The 23,721-nt window shown below is 40.7% G+C and overlaps 1 pseudogene across 1 annotated transcript in view; it reads left to right on the top strand.

The window, feature by feature from the left end:
- The window catches only part of LOC113589841 (hemicentin-1-like), a 222,667-nt pseudogene that overhangs the window by 15,547 nt on the left and 183,399 nt on the right, over positions 1–23,721 (top strand). Inside the window, exons 5-7 of the transcript XR_014118317.1 lie at positions 1,697–1,777; positions 2,926–3,033; positions 8,757–8,854. The product of XR_014118317.1 is annotated as a hemicentin-1-like (transcript). The remainder of the gene's footprint in view (positions 1–1,696; positions 1,778–2,925; positions 3,034–8,756; positions 8,855–23,721) is intronic.

The following is a 23,721-nucleotide window of genomic DNA, read 5'->3' as shown; positions in this document are numbered from 1 at the left end:
CAAGAGTAACTAATGACAAATGACTTCATAGTAGGCCAAAAGAAATGTTTCAACAAATGCCCATATGTTTATTGGACAACTAGGTGTCCTGAAAATGGGTGATCATGAGCCAAAGACAGGACATGTGTTCTATAGGGCTTAGGAACCACAATCTGCTGCAGCTCCTCATATTCACCACTAGCATTTGTAGGATTTTCTCATTGAAACCCCATTTAATATGAAGTAGCATGTTACAGTACCGGAGTTGTCTGTACTGGCCTCAAAACAAGCGACAAGACTAGCATCATCCTTCTGAGCAGCAATCAAAGCAGTCCTATTAATAGGATCTGTCCAATCACATTTATCATCCTGGAGTAAAGGCTGCTCATTCTGATGCTCTGGATGCCGAGACTCTAAACTCAAGACCGACTCATTACCTAAGAATATTTCTGATAAGTTCAGCTCACCGAACTTACGTGCCTGGGCACGAGTCATGACGCATGCAGGGAATACATGCTCTAACGTCTGATCAGAAATTATCACATTTTCCAGTGGTTTATCCATAACCTCAGGAAGTTGAAATAGTGTACCACCAGCAATATCATTACCAAGTATAAATGAAACCCCCTTTACAGGTAACTCAGAACTAACCACAACTTTAATTAAAGCAGATATCTCATTTGTACACAAATATACCTGATGAAGAGGAACTCTACGTACCCCTAGTTTGATTCCTTGTACTAGTACATCACTTCCGCAATATGACGACTCTGAAAACAGTAGTATACTACCCAAAACAAATGATCGAGCTGCCCCAGTATCCCGCAGGATAGTTATGGACTTGCTCTGCTCACCTTCTGTCAACGCAACAGTAGCTGAGAACACAAAAGGTTTAAAGACAGGCTCAACCTCAGAAGTAGGTACTTCACAATTCCCAGGGTCTATAGTTACCTTGCAATATGCATTCACTTTTTTCACAGATGTGCTCTTTCGAGTGTTTTTGCATTTCAAAACAGGACACATGGCAATAAGGTTCCCCTGGTCATGACAATAAAAACACTCACGGGTATCCAAACCAGTGGTCTCATCCAGTGGTGGTGGCTCTGAACCAATAGTGGCTTTTCCAATTGGTTTACTAGTCATTGAACGACCTGCGGTCTCACTACGTGGAGTTGAATAAAACACGGTTTTGTGTGTTAACACAAATTCATCTGCCAATGTGGCTGCAGCAGACAAATTATCTACCTTTCTCTCATTCAAAAAAAACACCATTTTATCTGGAAGACAGTGTTTAAATTCTTCCAACATAATCAGCTCTTTAAGCTGTTCGAAAGTAGTCACTCCACTAGCTGCACACCATTTCTCAAGCAACCCAAACTTCTCTCTGGCAAATTCCACATAGGCTTGGCTGGGCATTTTTTTTTTGAGTTTCTGAACTTCTGGCGATAGGCTTCTGGCACTAATTCATAAGCTTTCAAAATAGTAGACTTTACCAAGTCATAATCTAAACTCTGCTCCACAGTCAAAGAAGAGCATACTTCCTATGCTTTCCCTATAAGTTTACATTGTAAAAGCAAAGACCAAATGCTAGGTGGCCAGATGAGTGTGGTAGGAATGCATTCAAAAATAGGGAAATACGCATCAACTTCATGTTCCCTAAATACTGGCACCAACCCAATATGCCGACTTGCATCAAACACTGCATTTTCTGGAACAGGAATAGCTGGACAAGCCATTGCACTGAAGGAGCGAGGCCTAGCAACTGGAGCTCCGGCACGCATAGCAGAAACTGGTGCTGGTGAGACCTCTTCCTGAGGAAGAGACACAGGCTTTTCCAAGCCCGTACTCATCCTCATTAAGGCAAACTCTTTTTCAGCCTCCACCTGAACCCCCCACACTCAGAGTGGTTCCGTCTCATGCTCCTGTTGTTTGATTTCCAGCTCAAGTTCTTTCAATCTTATTTCCAACATAGGATCCCTCACAGGAGATGGATACCTACCAGAGTCCATGGCCAACAATTTGGTAAGCTATAGCAGCTTTCTCAGTAAGGGGGACACTCATGGCACCAGGAGACCGATGCTGGTACTGGTACCAGCAGACCAGTAGCAGCCAGAAGATGTGTTCACAATCTCTACTGAAAGGTTTCAAGTTTCAAGTTTGGTTTATTTGTCACATACATAGTCATACACAGCATAACTCGCAGTGAAATGGTTGATACTGGTTTTATACTGTAGTACTTTTTAAGGGGTCTAAAGCCCAGCAAGAGGGTTTGGAAGCCATTGGTGAATCTAAGTAATGTGTGCTTAATTCCAGTAGAGTTCCATCTTACTAATACAGCAGGTCTTTATTACTGTTCTTTATTAAAACAGCAGTTCTTTATTCTCAGTCAGTTCAGAGGCCAAACAATAAGCCAAACTTTCATTCTAAATGAGACAGAATGCGCTGATGTTGTTTACGTTCTCTTTTTTTTTTTGTCTTGCCAGTCTGTAACTCGTACAAAGGTCTGACCTAATTTTGAGCTGAAGCTTTAACCACAAGAGTTCTAGATACACTCTCTGCAGAGCATTTGTTCAGAAATGTACTGCTACACTACACATCTACACACCCACACAGAGACACACACACACTAAAGACCTGAAATCCAACACGTGTTCACATAACTGTTCAAATAAACAGTAGACCAAACACCCCAGTTAAGAAAATTTGCTTCCTCAAAGGTGTGCTCCACAGTTCACCAAATTCAACCCACTCCAACTGCAGCCAGTCAGCAATAAGGATGCAGGCAGTTATAGGTGTGCTGTAAGATGATATGAATAAATCCCCTCTCCTGCTCAAACTCTCAGTTTTGTTTTAACTAAAAAACTAAAGTGCACTAGTTTTATTCTAAGTCTAAGATGCAAGAAGTACCTGCTTCTCATTTAAACAAAACTTTGTTATCGTGTCTAGATCCTCCAAAGAATGTGTCAGTGTCCATTAATAACTCTGGTGAAATAGTGGAGGACAGTTCAGTGACACTGACCTGCAGCAGTGATGCCAACCCACCTGTGCAGAACTGTACCTGATTTAAAAGAGGAGGATGCACATTAGTGGCATCTCATGGCCAAAACCTCAAAGTGCTTTGTGTATATGATGGACAAGGAATCCTTTTACATTTTTTATATGGCTGTAAAACTGTTCCAGTGCATTAAAAAAACATGACATTTGTTGTTTCTATTAAAGCAACTGACAAAAAATTTGTAGTACATGTCTTCAAAATATTTTTGCTGAGTTAGATACCTACATCCAGTGTTGGTCCTGGAATAAATAAAAATATTCAGAATACACTCAGAACACATCTTGATGAGGCACACTGGAAAAACTTTACTGTTCTAAATATGATTACATTCAGACTGTTTCTGGTTGGCACTTTTTGTCATTATGTAATGATTCAGGGTTGTTTGGCTTTGGCAAGGGATGTTTCCATGTTTTGTCTTATAATTTCTTAGCATTCAGGAGATGGTGCTGTAGTAAACCCACTGCTGACAGCATACTTGGAATCTCACAGAATATTTTACCAATAACTTTTAAACCATATAATTCATACAGTGATTTTAACTTTTAAAAATGGTGCATGTATGTTTTTCACTAGTTTTATGGCATGCTATTCACACAGAAATATGATTAAATGTCAAAAAACAAGTTTATATAGAACTGATAAAATTCCATCAATCTATAAGTCAATGCCCTTTCATCATTCTTTCATCATAATAGTTTTTGTATAAAATACCTTATTTGATGGCAAAAGTTCAAAGTGCTCCCAAAGTTCACAATTGCCCTTTTTCTTGTTGGATACATTCTACCTGATATTCGTGTGTATGTGTGAGTCCCTTCTCTGGCAATCCTCAAATGACCCTTGAAGCATGCACCATTTTCTGCTTTTGAATTGGTCACTGAAGCGTGTAAGGTGGTTGTGTGCTGAAATGAAGTTTTGGATGTGAGTGGTTTTGGATCAAGCATTTTTGGATACATGCTGAAAGGCTTCATATTCAAGGGTGACATCACTCTGGATTACTCTGGCTCTTCCACCTTGGATAGTCCCTATTTGTATGATTATGGATTTACTCTACTCAGCATTTGCATTCTGCCTTCCTTTGCTCACTGTCATAGTCTGCTAGCATCATGCACTCTTACTCAGTGATGTGTCAGACACACAGACCTCACCACTCTGTGGTTTAAGACACAGTCTAGCTGCAGTACCCAATGAACAGAATACATATTCTGCACAGAGTTAGAAATGAACAAACCACAAGTGAAACGTTCTTTCACTAGCTTGTCGCAATCCGCTAAGACTTTCAATATGCCACCTTTAGCATTTTGCATTGTGCAGATAAAAATGCTTTTTTTTCAGGACTGATTTTAACTGAACAGGCTGACTGAAGGCCAAGTATCAAGACACTACAGAATGCTATTAGTTCACTAAGATGAAAGCCTGTACTTTTTGGTCAGTCGCTTTAGTTTTAGAGTGGTCTGGTCTTGCAGAAAAAAAGAGGAAGAAAAATGTGTTGCATGTCTGCAGTTTCAAACCTCAAAGTTCTTCCATGTGTCTTCACTTGCTGATGAAGAGACCGACAGGTAAGCAGTGCTCTTTTCAATCTTACATTGAATATCCTGCTTTTTCTTTATGTGGAAAATATTCCTCATTAAAATATTAAAAGGGAATTAAACCAGAATTCATAGAGAAGTACTCAAGAATGAAATCAGTTTTGGGTGGCAGTGAAAGTTGTGTGGATATAAGCAACTCTGTGTGTCAGTCAACTGGGTTCATAAATATGATTACATTTATGACATTTAGCAAATGCTCATATCCAGAGTAACTTACCAACAGCCTGATAGCATAACTTTGTGGATGAATGAGGAGAGTTCTAGAGAGAAAACAAGAGGGGGATTGAGGGCAGGCAGGTGGAGCAGTGGTTCAGGAAACTGGAGTGGACTGAACAGCTAAGACTATAGGATTACTGATAAGCATTGAAATGAGAAGATGTCAAGGATATCTGAGAGAAACTAGCAGGTCTATAGAAACTGACTTCATGGCATTGTAATAGTGAACACACTCTGACCCCTTGCCTGATACTGTACAGTGTACTATTACTGTATCACACTCTGACCCCTACCCTTGTCTGATACTGTACAGTCTACTGTGTTTGGTCAGTCCACCTTTTGGTTTTGATTTGCCAACCCAAGATTTTCAGTGGCCCCATCTGGTCCCTGTGAAACATTTCTGGAGGTGTCACTGATTGTCAATGGTCAGGAGAGAGAGAGGAAGGCAGTGTCATGTGTCTCCCCACAAGCTGAATATTAATTTTAACATTTAAATGTCTTTTACTAATTGGCTTTTGGTGTATGTGTTGCTTATTTCAGCATTTTAGATGAGTTTCCCTTATTGTGGCATCTATTTCAGTTAATAACCCTCCTGTATCTATGGTCTTAGTTTCAGTACTGTTCTGATGGTTGCTGTGTATGCACTGTGTAATACATTTCCTTGTTGGGTGGTGTTTGCTTTGTAGTTAAGCATTTATGAATCGGTAGTCAGTAGTGGAGGTCTGTGGCCTTGTGCTCATGAAGACAGAGTGTGTATATTTCATCTCTAGCATCATTTGTCCTGAAAGATGTCTCCATATGTTAGATAATGAAATAATTTGAGTCAATTAGAGTGTATGTGTGTCTTTATTGAAATGTTAATGATTTGTTTTGTTTGTGTGTGTGTGTGTGTGTGTGTGTGTGTGTGTGTGTGTGTGTGTGTGTGTGTGTTTGTGTGTGTGTCCACTTGTAAGTGTCACAGTAAGGCCCCTCCTCCCCCGAACGTATCTGTTTGTCTGTATGACAATGCCCTCCTTGTGTTTCACACCTGCTGCTTAATGTGTTGTGTTAGCGTCTGTGTATATAAGTCTTGTGTTTGAGTCTGTGTGCATAGATGTTTGACCCGTTAACTTGCGTTTTACGCATTGTGTTAATTGTGCCAATAAATGTTTGTTTCTGTTCTACGTGACTCGTCCCCACATCCTGCTTAGCTTCTTCCTGTCACATTAAGATAATGAACTAGAGGGTTAAATTGAGTTCATTTGAGTGTGTGTGCCTCTATTGAACTTTTAATGATTTTTGTACTTTTAAAATACAGCAGATAGGGGAAATACAAAATTTATTATTTCAGTCAGGAATTTATTCTGAATGTATGTTTAATAATCTTGACATCACTGATACTACAGGGATGTCACTCAGAATGGCTCCTCCTCTTTCTCTGATCTTTCTGCTCATGATTCCAGGTGAGTCAGCAGTTCTTACCGTTACATCATCACTATGACTACACAATGGTGATGTTTTCCTCCACAAAACACTGCAATTAGTGGGATATTAATGTATTATTTTATTGAATATTCATTTTTTCATGAACAAATATCCACTATATTTGCTGTGTTGTCACTAATTAACACTTCTCCCCAAGCCCCTCCCCCACCCTGCTACAAGCTCTTCTCAGTTTGTGGTTTAGCTCAGAATCAGTTCAGTGTTCTGCAGTAGCTGCTGGAGTTAAAGAGGAGAGAAGTGAAGCTGTAAGATAACTCCCACTCTCTTATTGGGCCCAAACTCTGCTAATGACCTCTTTCATGCATCATATGTTTCAGGGGTTTTTGGAACAACATAGAGTGTGAAGTACAAACAAACTGAAATATGTGCTTTAAAGGGGTCCACAGTGTTTATCAATGGCACTTACAAATATCCAGCAGGGCTTGATGTGAACGAGGAATTTTGGGTATTTATTTTGTTAAAGTTGGTATAATGGTTATGTGTTTTTTATTCTTATCACAATTGCTTTCAAATTGTCCATTTAAAGTCTGGACAAGTATTCCTCTAAATCCTTTTGTGATTCAATCTAGACTAAGTAGCCCTCAAGAAATAAAACTGAATTGAAATGAGATGACAAGAGCCAAATCTCCTCAGTAATACAATTGTTTGAAACAATGTAAACAGGTGCAGAAATGTGATGAACTCAGCTGTGTTGTGTGCTGTTGTGTGTCTGTGCAGGTTTGTTTAATGATGTCACTCAGAACTCCTCTTCTAACTCTCACTCTCATCACTCTGTTCATGTCTCTGGGTAAGACTGCAGTTTTCATCAAAATTGTATTTTTCTTTGTAAAATTTCCAAAACTGTTGAAACCTGCACAAATTTTAAGACAATTCTCATATCTAGTATAAAGATTTTCTGACACAGTGTTCCCATTTAATCAAGTTAATTTACATTGGTTACCAAAGCCTCCCACATCCCCCACACCACTGCTACAGAGCTTGCTGAGTGCTTTGTGGTTTTTCTCAAGTTTAGGGCTGTCTTAGATTAAAAGCACACTGTGGTAAGATTAAAATTCACAACACCTCTATAACTACAAAATGCAGATATATGTTTGTTTGTTTTTCTCTTTACTCAACCTCATATATTATGTGACTGAGCGTTAAGTTGTTCAGAGTCACTAGTGTACACTTCTCCCAAGCTCCTCCCCCACCCTGCTACAAGCTCTTCTCACTTTGTGGTTTAGCTCAGAATCAGCTCAGAGTTCTGCAGTAGCTGCTGGAGTTAGAGAGGAGAGAAGTGAAGCTGTAAGATAACTCCCACTCTCTTATGGGGCCCAGACTCCTCTAATGACCTCTTTCATGCATCATATGTTTCAGGGGTTGATGGAACAGAATGGAGTGTGAAGTACAAACAAACTAAAATATGTGCTTTAAAGGGGTCCACAGTGTTTATCAATGGCACTTACACAAAGCCAGCAGAGCTGGAAGTGAAAGAGCAATTTTGGGTCACAGAGGATTTCAATGCAAAGGAGAACAAGCCTGTATATTGCAGACCAACTAATGACTCAGGAGGGGTGCAGTGTTATGTAGATAAACAGCAACACTTCTCCCTCAAACTGATTAATGTAACGAAGGAGGATGAACATGACTATTGCTTCAGAATCATAACAAATGTAGCCAAACAAAAATGGCTGGGAGATCCTGTTAAGTGTGATTTACCCAGAGAAATTTGAGTCTTGCAGTTCATTAATGCCTATTTTTAACTATGATGTACATTCTCACTTCATGTAAAGGCGTTTGAGTTTAATTAAGCTGATTATTGAGAGTTGTTAAACTGATTAAGGGTTACTCTGATATATTAGTTGTACTATACAATTTGTTTCTCTTATTTTTTAACAAATTCAAGACAATTTCATGACAGCAGAATAATTTTCTTAATTGTTTGAAGTTTTCTGGATGAATTAAAGGCTGTCTAATTCTGATGGACTTCCATTCGTTTGGTTTGAGGTTTATCTCATTGTCTTAGAGCTCCTTGTGAACACTCTTCTTGAAGTAATAGAGAGAGAAGCAGCAGTTCTGACATGTATAACCACCTGCAGTCTGACTGACAGTCCAACATTCATCTGGTACAAAAATGGACGTTGTTTATCCTCCAATACAAACCCACTCCACCTGCAGCCAGTCAGCAGTGAGGATGCAGGCAGTTATATGTGTGCTGTAAGAGGATATGAACATCTCCCCTCTCCTGCTCAAACTCTCACTGTCAGATGTGAGTTTATATTGCTTTATTTATGTTATAAACTTTGCTTTTCTACATTACTTCAGGAATTTACAGAAAAAAAGAAAACTATGTAAGAAAATTGAATTACTGAATAAAACTCCACTAACAGTTAAATAATTATATTTCCTTCATAATAAAAGAGGAAAATTACATTTAAAGTGATGGTGCCTACTAATAGATCCTCCAAAGAAAGTGTCAGTGTCCATCAGTCCCTCTGGTGAAATAGTGGAGGGCAGTTCAGTGACTCTGACCTGCAGCAGTGATGCCAACCCACCTGTGCAGAGCTACACCTGGTTTAAAGAAGGAGCAACATCACCTGTAGGATCTGAAGAGATCATCAACATCATGGCTGAACACACTGGACTTTACTACTGTGTAGCTCACGATTACACCGATAAAAGGTAGAATTCAGCTACCTTCTAGATTAAATGAAGGCTTAATAATCATACTTATATTGAACTTGTCATTCTTTTCTCATCACTGAAGATGGACTATGGAATACATTAGCATAACTGTAAAGACACTGCAGTAATAATTGCTATATAACCCAGTTACTGTTTGAGTCACTTGTGTGAAAAAAAAAAAAAAAAAAAAACAGTAAAAGAGGAAGATAAGACAGTAAATAATGACATCAATATAATACATCACAGACACATCACCAGTTTAAAACCTCAAAGCTCTTTCTTTTGATTTCGCTTTCCTCTGTGTTCCTACAGTGCAGTTGAGCCTTGGTACAGTGAGGTAAGAAGAGATCTTAACTTACATTTGTTAATGGTCAAAAAACCTTTAACACATTGCCCGTAACCTGGGCAAAACTTTGGACAACCATCTGTCATTCTCAACTCATGTTTCCAATTTAACCCGGTCTTGCAGATTCCTCCTTTTTAACATACAAAGGATTCGACCCTTTCTTTCACAGGAAGTTACCCAGGTGCTCGTGCAGTCTCTTGTGATCTCAAAGCTAGACTACTGCAACTTGCTACTTGCTGGTCTTCCTCTAAGAGCCATCAAACCTCTACAACTTGTCCAGAATGCAGCAGCACGACTGGTCTTCAATCTTCTGAAGTTCACACGTTACTCCACTGCTGCGCTCCCTTTATTGGCTCCCTGTAGCTGCACGCATCAGATTTAAAAGCTTGACGCTTGCCTACAAAGCCAAAAATGGACCAGCCCCTTCATACATGAGGTCAATGGTCAAAGCTCGATCTGTACCTCGAGTACTTTGAACCTCAAGTACGGCTCGGCTTGAAATACCTTGCTTCAGGTCTCATGGACGACAATCATCGAGACTATTTTCTGTCCTGGCTCCAAGATGGTGGAATGAACTCCTACTTGCTGTCCGGACAGCAGAGTCCCTTGCAGTCTTCAAACGCAGACTGAAGACTCATCTATTTGCAGAATATTTAAAGGACAACTGCCACTGCTCCCATATTGACTGACTAATTTAGTACTTATTGTAGGGTACTGTGTATGTTGTTTAACAAACTCTAGCACTTATTGTTTATACCACTTATCATTGTTTAAAATAGACCTTATGTATTTTGCACTTCTAAGTATAAGCATTCATCCGTATGTTCTACAGTATTCTAGTTCATTTGTATGTTTGATTCTAACCTGCTGTACTGTACTAGGATGTATTCTATGAGTAAATGACAAAGCACTTTTGTAAGTCACTTTGGATAAGAGCATCTGCTAAATGCCGTAAATGTAAATGTAAATGTCTTCATGAACTCTCATCCACATGTATTTGTAAAGGGATTGGAGTTGATTTTAGAATTCAGTGGTTTTATGTTTATGGTGTGTGTGAGTGCAAGGAATGATTAAGCAAGTGAAAAGTGTGTGTGAGATGAGTTCTTGCAAGAAAGGTGTGTGAGAGAGAAAAAGAGTGTTTGTTTACTGTCTGGAGAGTTGAGGCAAGTGCCATAGAGAGGAGTCTTAAATTAGGACAGTCCATGAGTTATTACAGTAGTCCAAAGACAGGAAACCTGCATTCAGACTCATATGTGAATTAGTAGTGAAAAATGTTTCATTACCACACTCTTCATGAACTCTCAATCACATGTATTTGTAAAGGACATGGAGTCACTTGGATTTTGATGTTTCTAAGGGAGAGTGTGTGTGAGTAAATGGAATGAGACAGGCAGTGACAAGTGTGTGCGATAAGAGTATGAGAGAGAGAGAGAGATAGAGAGCGAGAGAGAGGGAGAGAGAGTAATGGGCAGGAAGTTGTGGCAAAAGACATTAAATTAGGACAGTCCATAACTTATTATAGGAGTACAAAGTACACTTCATTAGTCATAGACTACACTTTGAAACTGCCCCCCCCCCCCCCCCCCCACACACACGGCAGGTCATACCACGTGACAGTTGGGGGGGGGGTAATCCCGTTTGGTCTGTCTGCCCTTTGGTTTTGATTTGCCACCCCAATATTTTCAGTGGCCCCATCTGGCCCCTTTGAAACATTTCTGGAGGTGTCACTGATTGTCACTGGTCAGGAGACAGAGAGGAAGGCAGTGTCATGTGTCTCCCCACAGTGATTTATAACCAACAGATAACATGTTCCTTAAAGGGATCCACAGTGTTTATAAACAGCACTTACACACAGCCAACACATCTTAGAATGCAGAGGAATTCTGGGTCACATAATTGGGTCACACAGTTAAGATTGTGGATAAGCCTAAATACATGATTGACTCAGGCAGGATCCAGTGTTGTGTAGATAAACAGCAGCACTGCTCTCTCAAACTGAGTAATGTAATGAAGGAGGATGAACATAACTACAGCTTCAGAATCACAACAAATGAAGAAAAAGAAAAATGGCTGTTTTTCTTTTTTTTTTTTTATTACTACCACTGTATTGCTAAGAGTTGGGTGTGTAAAATCCTGTTAAGCTCAAAGTAACAGATGAGATAAATCATTATTATTATTCTCTGTGTGTGAGAGAGACATGATGTGGAATAATGGAATATCACCCACAGAGCATTGTGTGTGTGTGTGTGTGTGTGTGTGTTTCAATATGAGGCAACAATGCAGTAAAAGAGGAAGAGAAATGCTAAGATTAAAAAATAAATAAATAAATATATATCACTAAAATGCATGACACACTTCACAAGTTTAAACCTTCATACCTGTTCTTTCAAGTTTCCAGTGTTCTCATGGTGCTAAATGAGAACTTTGAACAGTGAGGTAAAAATAGTTCTTTATTAAATTACATTTATTTGTTAAATATTTGCTTTTAGTGCACAGTTCATTAACACACTCTTAATGAACTCTCATGTAAAGGACTTGGAGTCGGTTTTAGATTTCAGTGGTGTTATGTTTAAGGTGTGTGTGTATTCCTAAGGGAGAATGTGTGCCAGTGAAAGGAATGAGAAAGCTAGCGTGTGTGAGAATAGTGTGTGAGAGAGTGGTGAGAAAGAGAGAGAGAGAAAGAGAGAGAGAGAGTATGCATACTGTATAGGACGCTCAGGCAAGTTCTGTAAAGAGGAGTCTTAAATTAGGACAGTCCATGAGTTATAATGGTAGTACAATGTCAAGAAACTGGCACTCAGACACATATGTGAATTTACATGAACAGCGATGACAAAGAAACCAGAAACAAGAAAACAGTGTGATGACAATGTAAAGACCAAAAGAAACAGGGCTATAAATTCACTAATAAGGGAATAACAAGAAATCAAAATTTATTTATATACCACTTTTTACACCAGGTGTTTTTTTTCACAAAGCAGCTTTACAAATGTCCAAGTTCAGGCCCCCAGTGGGCAACCCAAGGGTGGCAGTGACAACTCCCTAGAGCACGAGGAAGACACGTTGACAGGAACCAAGACTCAAACGGGGGGCCCATCCTCCTCTGGCCAACAATGGTGACCACAATAATAACAATTTAAAGAGAAAAATAAATTTAAAAAATGAAAAAAATAAAATTAATGTCTAGTCCAACTTTCTAGAAGTCCTAGTCTTGTCTCAAGGTGTAAATGTTTCCGAGAGAACGTCCATTAGATTAGTTTATATAATATATTTGACAGAATTAACACTAAAAACACAATTAAAAGTTACATAATACACTAGCCTACTAATAGTGAGAAATAGAGAGACGACAATGGACCACTTTTGGAGATTTTAATTCGCATTGCACATTTTCTGAACACTTGTTTACACAATGTACTTGACGAAGTCGGAATTAACATTAAAATACAACGTTACAAGATACAAATCATAATATTACACTAATTATAAGAAGCAAGCAATAGTAAGCATGAGGCAAAAACAATCTAAGGTTAAATGGCACGTACTCGGCGTGCTGCTAATCACAAGGGTATTATTAATAGCGTTGTGCACATGAGCAGTAACCCCGATTAGGACAGTAGGATGGGCAGACCGACATCTCTTATACATTTGAATGAATACCGCTAAAGCTACCAGTTGACGTGGGCTACTGCAGGTACAACTATGGTTCGGCGGCTCTCTACTCAGCTCTCGACTGCATAGTCATACACAGTATAACTCGCAGTGAAATGGTGGAGAATGCTCTGTCCAAACTGAGGAAAAGAAACAGGGGTGCATAGAGAAAAAAATATATGCAAGATACATATATATATTCTATGTATGTACAAAATATATTAACAATGTATGTACAATATATGTATATTATGATTATATACACAATGTACAATGTATATGGTTGGGTATATATGTACACAATCTACAGAATGTACAGATCCATTTTGTATAATAACATATCTACAGTTGTTGCGTAACAAGGTAATTGAGTATAAATCTATATATACAGATGTACAGATATACAGTTATGTTACATGGTGGTGGTGGACCCACAGTTTATCAGTTTCCCTGATTCAGGGCCCGAATGGCCTGTGGGAAGAAGCTCCTCTTCAGCCTCTCTGTCTTGGTCTTCAGGGAGCGGAAGCGCTTCCCTGACCTCAACAGAGAGAAGAGTCTATTGTTGGGATGGGTGGGGTCCTTCACAATTTTCCTGGCCTTGGTCTGGCACCGCTTGTAGTAGATGGTCTGCAGGTCAGGAAGTTCCGTGTGAGTGATGCGCTCTGCTGAACGCATTACCCTTTGGAGTGCTTGTCTGTCCTGCTTGGTGCTATTCCCAAACCAGACTGTGATGTTCCCCGTGAGGATGCTCTCGATAGTGCAGGTGTAGAAGTTCCGCAGTACTTTGGAGGGCAGTCTGAAGTCTCTTAGGCGTCTGAGGTGGTAAAGATGCTGACGAGCCTTCTTTGCCAGGGAGTTGGTATGGCGGGATCAGGACAGGTCCTGCGAGATGTGAACTCCAAGGTATCTGAAACTATCTACTCTCTCCACCGTGGTTCCACTGATCCTCACAGGTTGGTAGTGCCGCTCCTGCTTCTTGCTGCAATCCACGATCAGCTCCTTTGTCTTACTGACGTTTAGGAGGAGATTATTTTCCTGGCACCAGTTTTCCAGGTGTTTAATCTCCTCCAGGTAGGCCCTCTCGTCGTTGTCCGAGATCAGACCCATGAAAACAGTGTCGTCAGCAAACTTGACAATGATGTTAGAGCTGGAAGTGGCTGTGCAGTCGTAGGTGTACAGTGATTAGAGCAGGGGGCTTAGGACACAACCCTGAGGAGCTCCAGTGCTGAGGGTGAGGGTGGATGAGGCGCAGTTGCCCACCCGTACTGATTGTGGTCTGTCTGTTAGGAAGTTGGAGATCCAGTCGCACAGGGATGTATGCAGTCCTAAATCCCCCAACTTAGTAGTGAGTAGGGAGGGGATGATAGTGTTAAATGCTGATCTGTAGTCGACAAATAGAATTTTAACATAATTTCCCTTCCCTTCGTCCAAATATATATTCATAAATATATATTCATATTTGTCTACAATGGGCAATACATAAACATTGACTCCATAGACTGTATATACAGTCTGTGGTGGACTCACATTGTGAATATTTGAAGCCACCAAGATGGAAGACATTAGATATGCAATCTAAAAAGAAAGTTTGTTGTCTGAGCCATTCACTTACATGGGAATAGGTGTGGGTAAAAGTTGTATCCAGCCACTAGATGACATCAGACACAAAGTGGCTTAACCTTTCACCTACTGTCCTCTAGTCCACTTGTATATACTGTCTGTTTGGTTACTTTCATTCAGGTCTGTTTATATAAGTGAATGAGTGAATATTAGTGAATAAGTTTTTGGAATTGGATCTCTGTGTGGAACTGTTCAGTGTAACTTTGAACATGACAATGTGTTCCTTGGCAAAGTATTGTCATAGCTATATAGCCTAACAGCTGATATTCATTATACATTAATCATTATGTATTATTATTGGTATTTTCTGTGTGTATGTGTGGTCTTGAAATTAAACAACGTTTACTTAAAACATCCCACGTATGAAAGAACAAGAGAACCTGTCCTGTGGAAGTTAATCTAAAATGGTACATCTCAAAATATTCAGAATGTGCCATGATGTTCATAAAATGTCACTTAAAAATACAAATAAAACTATTAATTACATATTGGTAGAAGCATTAAATTATCATCAATGAAATCCCTTTAAACTAACTTGAGATGATGTAATAAGGAAGCATTGTCACGGGACACCCCCCCCCACCCCAAGTTACGTGGTACGGCCACTCCTGTTTGTAGCCACAACACATCATGGCACGCACCTGTACGAGGTTAATTGTTAGTTTTTGTCAGTCTATTTAACCCCCGTCAGTGCGTGACTCACTGTTGGCGTCTGCGTATAATGTTAATGTCCAAGTGTGTGTAGTGGTTTTTTTTGTTTGTTTGTTTGTTTTTATTTTTTTTTTTTATTATACTGTTGTGCCTGTGTATATTGTCTTCAGTTATGAGTGAGTAGTCCATGTTAATTGTAGAAGTTATGTTATCCATTATTGTTATATGTGAGTGCCACAGTTACTGTCTACATTGCCTGTTAAATGTACTTCACAGTCACGGGAGTCTGTGCGCCCTGCTCCACGTCCTTCAGCACTCGGGGATTTATTACAACCCTCATTTAAACATGTAAATAAATTGATTAAATATATTTAATTCATTTGATTAATTGATTTAATTTAATAAATTACTTGATTTCAACAAGAAACAACTTGTTTAAAAAAAATGTAAATGTATTGCACATGTGGAAAAAATTGGGTTAGAATCACTAATGCATATTTAAATGTACAATGGTTAAATTCAATATAATTTCTTAAAGCAATTTTTTATTTTTTTATTTTTTTTTACATATGATGCACAAATGCCCAGAATTCAAGTTTAATGACACCCACGAAGCTATCCAACTTATGAAAATAATCTTGAATACTCAATTTGATGCAAGTTTTCACATCAAAACTCTGTACTGCTGATAGGTGTTGTGATCTCATCTCATGGCAGTTTGCTCTTATAACTCTACCCCATGGTAGAGACCCATTAATGAGGGTTTACTGTGCCATAGATCACTGAGGCCTTCTCCATTTTCCAAGTTGGTGACCTAAAGAACAAATATACATGATCACAGTCACATATGTAATGGATTGCAAGAAACTACAGGGTCCACAAAAACAGTTTTTGTCCAGCAGATGGAGCTACAACACTGTTCCTATAACCCATTTCTGCCCACAATTGCATTTACTGCTGACAGCATTTTCATCTCCATGCACAAATTTGAGGATCTTTGTCTCTTCAGGTGAAGGAAAGCTTCTTTAATCAACTTTACACTACATGGGTCATACTTATAGAACTCACCCAGTGGCAGAAGTATGATGGTGGAATATAACACTGGCATACTGGGGCTCCTCCAGCTGGTCAGTGCTGATCACACCGTCACACTGAACCCTAACTGTAGCATACTGGACATCATCCTGTACAGGTCTGCATCTGCTGGGTGTAACAGTGGAATACTGCACATCATCCTGGGTGAGATACATTGGTGGAGAAGGCAAATAACTGGAGGAGTGAGAAAATCAATACTTAATGCATTGTACACTATTTTATGTAAATTGTACATGTTTTAAAGATATTTCCCATTTTTGAGGTGATGTGGTGGGTGTGGGGTTCAATTACAATAAAGGGAACAATTCCAAAAGAGATTACTGCTACTAGTTGTCATCTTACCTGTGTGGTTCCATCTTTATCGTTTTCACTGGGATTTCTCTGTTTCCTTTGGTTAATGGAAAGGAGATCATTATTTTTTTCATTATTGTAGAAATACCTTCTAAGTTACTTATTGTATATATTGATTTATAATTATAACTGCCTGTATATGCAGATGAAAACAGTGAGAAGTAGAAAGGCTCCTCCTCCTACTGCAGACCAAACTGCAGACAAACTCTGACCTCCTGAAGGAACAGGATCATCACCATCACTTAATCTGTCATCAGTTTATGGACACTGTTATGTTCTCTAATTATTTACCACCTACTCTTAGAACTGATGGTCACAGTTCCATTGAGAGCTCCATGTTCATTCTGAGCTACACAGTAGTACAGTCCAGTGTGTTCAGCCATGATGCTGATGATGCTGTAAGTCTGTCCAGATCCCACAGGTGAGGTTCCTCCTTCTTTAAACCAGGTGTAGTTCTGCACAGGTGGGTTGGCATCACTGCTGCAGGTCAGAGTCACTGAACTGCCCTCCACTATTTCACCAGAGGGACTGATGGACACTGATACATTCTTTGGAGAATCTATTAGTAGACACCATCACTTTAAATGTAATTTTCCTCTTTTATTATGAAGGAAATTATAATTATTTAACAGTTAGTGGAGTTGTATTCAGTAATTCAATTTTCTTACATATTTTTCTTTTTTTCGGTAAATTCCTGAAGTAATGTAGAAAAGCAAAGTTTATAACAAATAAATAAAGCAATATAAACTCACATCTGACACAGAGATGTTGAGCAGGAGAGGGGAGATGTTCATATCCTCTTACAGCACACATATAACTGCCTGCATCCTCACTGCTTACTGGCTGCAGGTGGAGTGGGTTTGCATTGGAGGATAAAAGACGTCCATTTTTGTACCAGATGAATGTTGGACTGTCAGTCAGAGCGCATTTGGTTGTACACATCAGAACTGCTGCTTCTCTTTCTATTACTTCAAGAAGAGTGTTCACAAGGAGCTCTAAGACAATGAGAGAATCATCAAACCAAACAAATCGAAGTCCATCACAATTAGATTGCCTTTAAATCATCCAGAAAAACTTCAAGCAATTAATACAATTCTGCTGTCATGAAACTGTCTTGAGTTTGTTAAAAAACTAATTGTGTAGTACAACTAATATATCAGAGTAACCCTTAGTTTAGCATCTCTCAATAATCAGCTAAATTAAACTCATATTCCTTTATATGAAGTGAGAATGTGCATCAAAGTTAAAAATAGGCATTAATGAACTGCAAGACTCAAATTTCTCTGGGTAAAGGGACACTATGCATCACAGTTAGAAAATGGGGAATTAGAGATTTAACCCACCTGTGACAGTGATCTTGACAGGATCTCCCAGCCATTTTTCTTTGGCTACATTTGTTTTGATTCTGAAGCGATAGACATGTTCATCCTCCTTCATTACATTAATCAGTTTGAGGGAGAAGTGTTGCTGTTTATCTACATAACACTGGACTCTGCCTGAGTCCTTAGTGGGTTTGCAATATACAGGTGTGTCCTGTTCTCTATCGAATGGCTCTTTAACCCAAAATTCCTCTTTGACTTCCAGCCCTGCTGGGTATGTGTAACTGCCATTGATAAACACTGTGGACCCCTTTAAAGCACATATTTTAGTTTGTTTGTACTTCACACTCCATTCTGTTCCATCAACCCCTGAAACATATGATGCATGAAAGAGGTCATTAGAGGAGTCTGGGCCCCATAAGAGAGTGGGAGTTATCTTACAGTTTCACTTCTCTCCTCTCTAACTCCAGCAGATACTGCAGAACTCTGAGCGGATTCTGAGCAAAACCACAAAGTGAGAAGAGCTTGTAGCAGGGTGGGGGGGGAGCTTGGGACAAGTGGACACTAGTGACTCTGAACAACTTAATGCTCAGTCACATAATATATGAGGTTGAATAAAGAACAAACAAAAATATATCTGCACTTTGTAGTTATAGTGGGGTTATGAATTTTAATTTTACCACAGTGTGCTTTTAATCTAAGACTGCCCTGAAATTGAGAAAAAACACAAAGCCCTCAGCAAGCTCTGTAGCAGTGGTGTGGGGAATGTGGGAGGCTTTGGTAACCAATGTAAATTAACTTCATTAAATGGGAACACTGTGTAAGAAAGTCTTTATACTAGATATGAGAATTGTTCTAATATTTGTGCAGGTTTCAACAGTTTTGGAAATTTTACAAAGAAAAATACAATTTTGATGAAGACTGCAGTCTTACCCAGAGACATGAACAGAGTGATGAGAGTGAGAGTTAGAAGAGGAGTTCTGAGTGACATCATTAAACAAACCTGCACAGATGAACAACAGCACACAACACAGCTGAGTGCATCACATTTCTGCTTCTGTTTACACTGTTTCAAATATCAGTCACACTGATCTGATGACACAACTGTATTATTGTGGACGTTTGGCTCTTGTCATCTCAATTCAATTTAGTTTTATTCCTTGAGGGCTATTTACTCTGGATTGAATTACAAAAGGATTTATAGGAATCCTTTTCCAGACTGTAAATGAAAAAGGTGAAAGCAATTGTGATAAAAGTAAAAACACAAAACCATTCTACCAACTTTAACAAAATAAAAAACAACTTCAACTATTTTAACACCTTATCTCAGCATTACATTCAAATGTATTTACACAGTCATAAATCAGATACATATTGTATTAATAATAAGTTTTGTTATGTCCTAAGCAGTGTAGAAGACTGAAGTGGCCAAACTGTATGTAGTGAGAGCTTATTGTTCAGGTCTGTTCTAGGAGCTCGATTCTCGTATGGTGTCATGTTGGAGAGGAGACCTGCATCAGAAGAGCAGAGTGTACGGGTGGGGCAGTATGAGTGTAGGAGTTCAGCTAGGTAGGGAGGTGCAAGACTGTGTAGAGCTCTGAGTGTGTGGCGTGGGTGGTGTGATTGACAGCTGTCAATCAATCAAAAACAAGCTATAAATCATTTTGATGGACGGTGTATACAATACCCCCTCCCCCCCCCCCCCCCCGCCCCTACTATGTACTTTCATTGCATCAGAATGATAAATTACTTTATTAGCAAAGTAGGACTGGACACTAGAATTTATTTTGGTCTCAATTAATATTTTCACAACACAAATCAAGTAACAAGATCATGTGTTGTAACCACAAACTACTGATAATGCCTGACATTAGAATAACAGAATTGTCAATGGTAATTTTCTACTGGTACTGCAAATTAGTTCAAAATTAGACAATAATTTTCTAGGAAATTAAACCATAATCTATATTCTGTTAATCTACATTCTGTTAATATTTATTGATGTTGCATTAATACTGCTGTGACCTAAAGAAAGAGTCTTACCGTTATGTGACAAGACTGATCACCAGTGTTCAAATATCAAATGATGAGAACAGAGGCAGCACAAAACTAAAAAGCTAGATGTGGTTAATACATTTATTTCCTTCCTCTTTTACGGAATGCTTGACCTTCCTGGCTAAAGCAGCTTTGTTGCATGCTCATGTGGTTTTTAAACAGGTGTTGAGAAAGAAGGCCATCGCAAAGAGGCAGCAAAATATGTTCCACTGAGTTTATAGCTTGTGATAATGCAAAATAAGAAATATGCATATCTGTGAAAAGTGAATTTCAAAAATACTAAATGTAGACACCTGCTGCCATCCTCCGTCAGCCTTGGGCTGTCATCAAAGTACAAATAAAGATAAAGACAACCTCAGTCTATGACACTGCACCACCCCAGACCTCCAGAAAGAAGCACTGAGCCAAAGTGGGAATGTGACTAACACTCCAGACAAGCTCAAAGAAATAGCTCATGTGTGTCACATTATATACAAGCAAAGGACTAAATTTTACTTACAAAAAAACAAAAAAAAAACAAAACTTCACTGTTATCCCTATTCTTCAATTCATGGGTCTGTTTTTTAGACCAAATGAGAACAGGATGCAAATGGGCAGCCTGCATTATGAGGGAGATGATAATCAAACATTCTGCTCTAGAAGAACGCATCCTTGCACCCTCTGGTGGGAAATTATTAATTATTAATTAATTGCTTAAACTTACTGGCAGAACAGTTTCACTGCTGATTAAATGTGAGTACTGACAGTTTAATTGAAATATCTCATTATCTAACCCCCCGCCCCATCAATTTTCAAAAAATTAGGAGCAATTCAGAATATAACGATCAGTAAGTCATGATCAGTCATGTCAGTTCCATTACTGTAATAAAATCAAATCAAATCACACAACTGAAGCTGGCTGACACAATATGTTTCAAAATAATTTTGAGCAGGCTGTCATTACAAGTGTCTCTAACAGTTGGATGGTTCTAATGGATGCATCCCAATTGCATACTTAGAACCAGTCATTTTTGTGTATGGTTTGGATGGACACTATTGCCCCATAATGCAATGCAAAATGGAAAGAGAGGAGCTATTCTAATAAATCTACTCACATCATTTGAAAACAAATGGTAGACAATGACAAGTTTAGTAGTGATGGTGGCTGATGAATGTTTAAATGTGACTTAGATTACTTTTACTTTACTAAAATTATGAATATATATAATAAATCCAATTACCTTTACAAACAAAGCAAAGAACTTGATATTTATTGAAAATATATATTCGACATAACTAAATAGTCTCTGTTTCACCCTCTGTTTCATTAATTCATTCTTCACTTAATCATTAAATCACTAAAAGCATGTTAAGCTGTGCTCTTCATGTTCGCTGGCTAAAACTGTGTCATCTTCTTAATTTCATCTTCTTATTTCATTAACATAGCTGCATATAACGACCTAGATTTGCTTGACGCTGCTGTCGTCGTTGAGGGGCGGGACTGGGAGTAGGTCTGGGAGCGGCTCACGCTTCGGTAGCACTCGATGCTTTTAGGCTTCGGTAGCGTTAGATACTTTCAGGCTTCTTGGCTGTTGTCCCCGCAGGCCGACGTGCACCTGTGCTGTGATGTCAAGTGACATCTTTTGCCCTTTTCTAAGCTCATTAACCCGTGTTGTTCCAGCTCCCTCCTCCTCTGCTCCGGAGGTCCTTGCCCCACCCCAGCGCTCCCTGCCGATGGCTGAACCAGAAAAGCAGCCTTCGCAAACGCAGCCAGTGCCCACTGCTGAGGTGAGCGGCACCACCCCGCCTTGGTGTTTTTGTGGTCGGTCGAGTTAAACGGCAAGCCCATATTCACGATGCGTGCGTTTGTTCATTTAAGGTGCTTCTGCCCGAGAGCTGGAAGCAGACGCTGCCCAGAGAGCAGCATCAGTGGGTCAGCCAGGCGCTCTTCACCAGAGAGCAGTCTGGGAGGCCGGCACTGATCAAGAATCTGCCTCTGTGGTGGTCGCCTCCTGGACCGCCTCTCAGCTGGGCCATAAGCTGACGGCCTGCGGGCTGTACAAGACCGTCTGGAGGGTCCTGGACTTCAGCGGCTGGTACTTCATGGCCACTGAGTACCTGGAGTGCCGCCGCTATAAGAAGAAGGTGGTGGGCTGGTCGCAGGACATATTGGAGCAGCCGGACCCCGTCCATCAGGAGAAGTTCCCAACGCTCCTCACCTACAGGTGTGTGTGTGTGTGAGAGAGAGAGAGAGAGATTTTGTGATAGAATAATGTGTGACCTGTTGGTTGATCTGTGATTGTGTTGGCGTTCTTTAGGCTGTGCTGCGACAAGGAGGTCGTTTGCCTGATGCGGGGTCACACTCTGGGGAACAGTGTGACCTCACTGTACAGGCACCTGTGCATCAGGCACAGACAGCAGTGGCTGGCCAAGTCCTCCGAGTACCTCTCCGTGCTCAAGAAGTTTCTGGCCCCGGGCACCGACCCCAGCACCATCACCCGCCAGCTGCCCCCGATGGTGCCGGTGCCCACTCCAAAATGGCTGCTGACAGTGTACGCGCAGGACATGCTGTCATGACTTGAGGAGATGAAGGCCAGGGTCACCTCCATCTACGGAGCCGTTTTGAAGATGGACTCCACAAAGAAGGTAAGCTTGGGCACAACCTGCATGCACGCGCGCCGCTGAACGGTAACCTCTACGATATGCTTGATTGTCACGTGTGCGACGTGTGTCATGTGCCCTTTGTTCCTTCAGGTGACCAAAAAAACTTGCCGGCACCGCTGCCAGCACGGCGGCATGGGGAATGAGTTTGGGCAGGTCCTCATCAGCGTCCTCACAGCGGCGGAGGGTGAGGGCCTGCTGCCCATGTGCGTCAAGCTGATGGAGCGGTACCGGCAAGCGGGAGAGGCCCCTCCCCAGCTCATCTCCGTGGACCGTGACTGCTGTTCCAGCATAGGCAAGGGCAAGGCAGCTGCCATGTTCCATGAGTGGGACCAGCTGGTCGTCAGGCTGGACGTGTGGCACTTCATGCGACGGTTCACGGCAGGTGTCACCACGGACAGTCACCAGCTGTACAGCCTCTTCATGGGCCGCCTCTCCTTCTGCGTCTTCACGTGGGATGCGGAGGATGTGGCCCGTCTACAGGAGGCCAGGCAGTCGAAGCTCGGGGAGGCACCCCGGTCCAGAAGCCGCCTGAGTGACGCTGGGACTTCCGGCAGACCCACGGCCAAGCAGCTGGCTCCGCACTGTCGGCGCCGCATGCGCGGGGCCCAGGGGACCAAGCTGCTCATCCAGGAGCTGCTGGAAGATTACATGGATGTGACGGACACCATGGGCGTCAGGCTTCTGGACCGCGAGAAGATGGAGGACATCTGGCAGACCCAGAGACGCCACCTCCACTGCATTCAGGACCCTCTTGGTGTTCAGCTGTACAGGAGGGTGGGGCAGATGACCAGGGGAGGGGTCGTCCTGCCCGTGCATCGCTGCGCACGCGGTTCCACATGCCTGGAATCATTCCACCTGCACCTGAACTGCTTCGTACCTGGTAAGTGCCTCTCTTGTGCTCGCTTTCTGTATGCATGTCAGCACTGTTTACTAAAAGCCTCCTTTCCTCAACTGCTGCAGGTACAAGTGCGAGTGCCCTGCACTTCCAGGCGTACCTGCTTGAAGGGT

Source organism: Electrophorus electricus, chromosome 18, assembly GCF_041902795.1.
Source record: "Electrophorus electricus isolate QZ-2024a chromosome 18, ASM4190279v1, whole genome shotgun sequence".
In the NCBI taxonomy this organism is placed as follows: domain Eukaryota; kingdom Metazoa; phylum Chordata; class Actinopteri; order Gymnotiformes; family Gymnotidae; genus Electrophorus; species Electrophorus electricus.
This window is presented reverse-complemented; position numbering and strand designations above follow the sequence as displayed.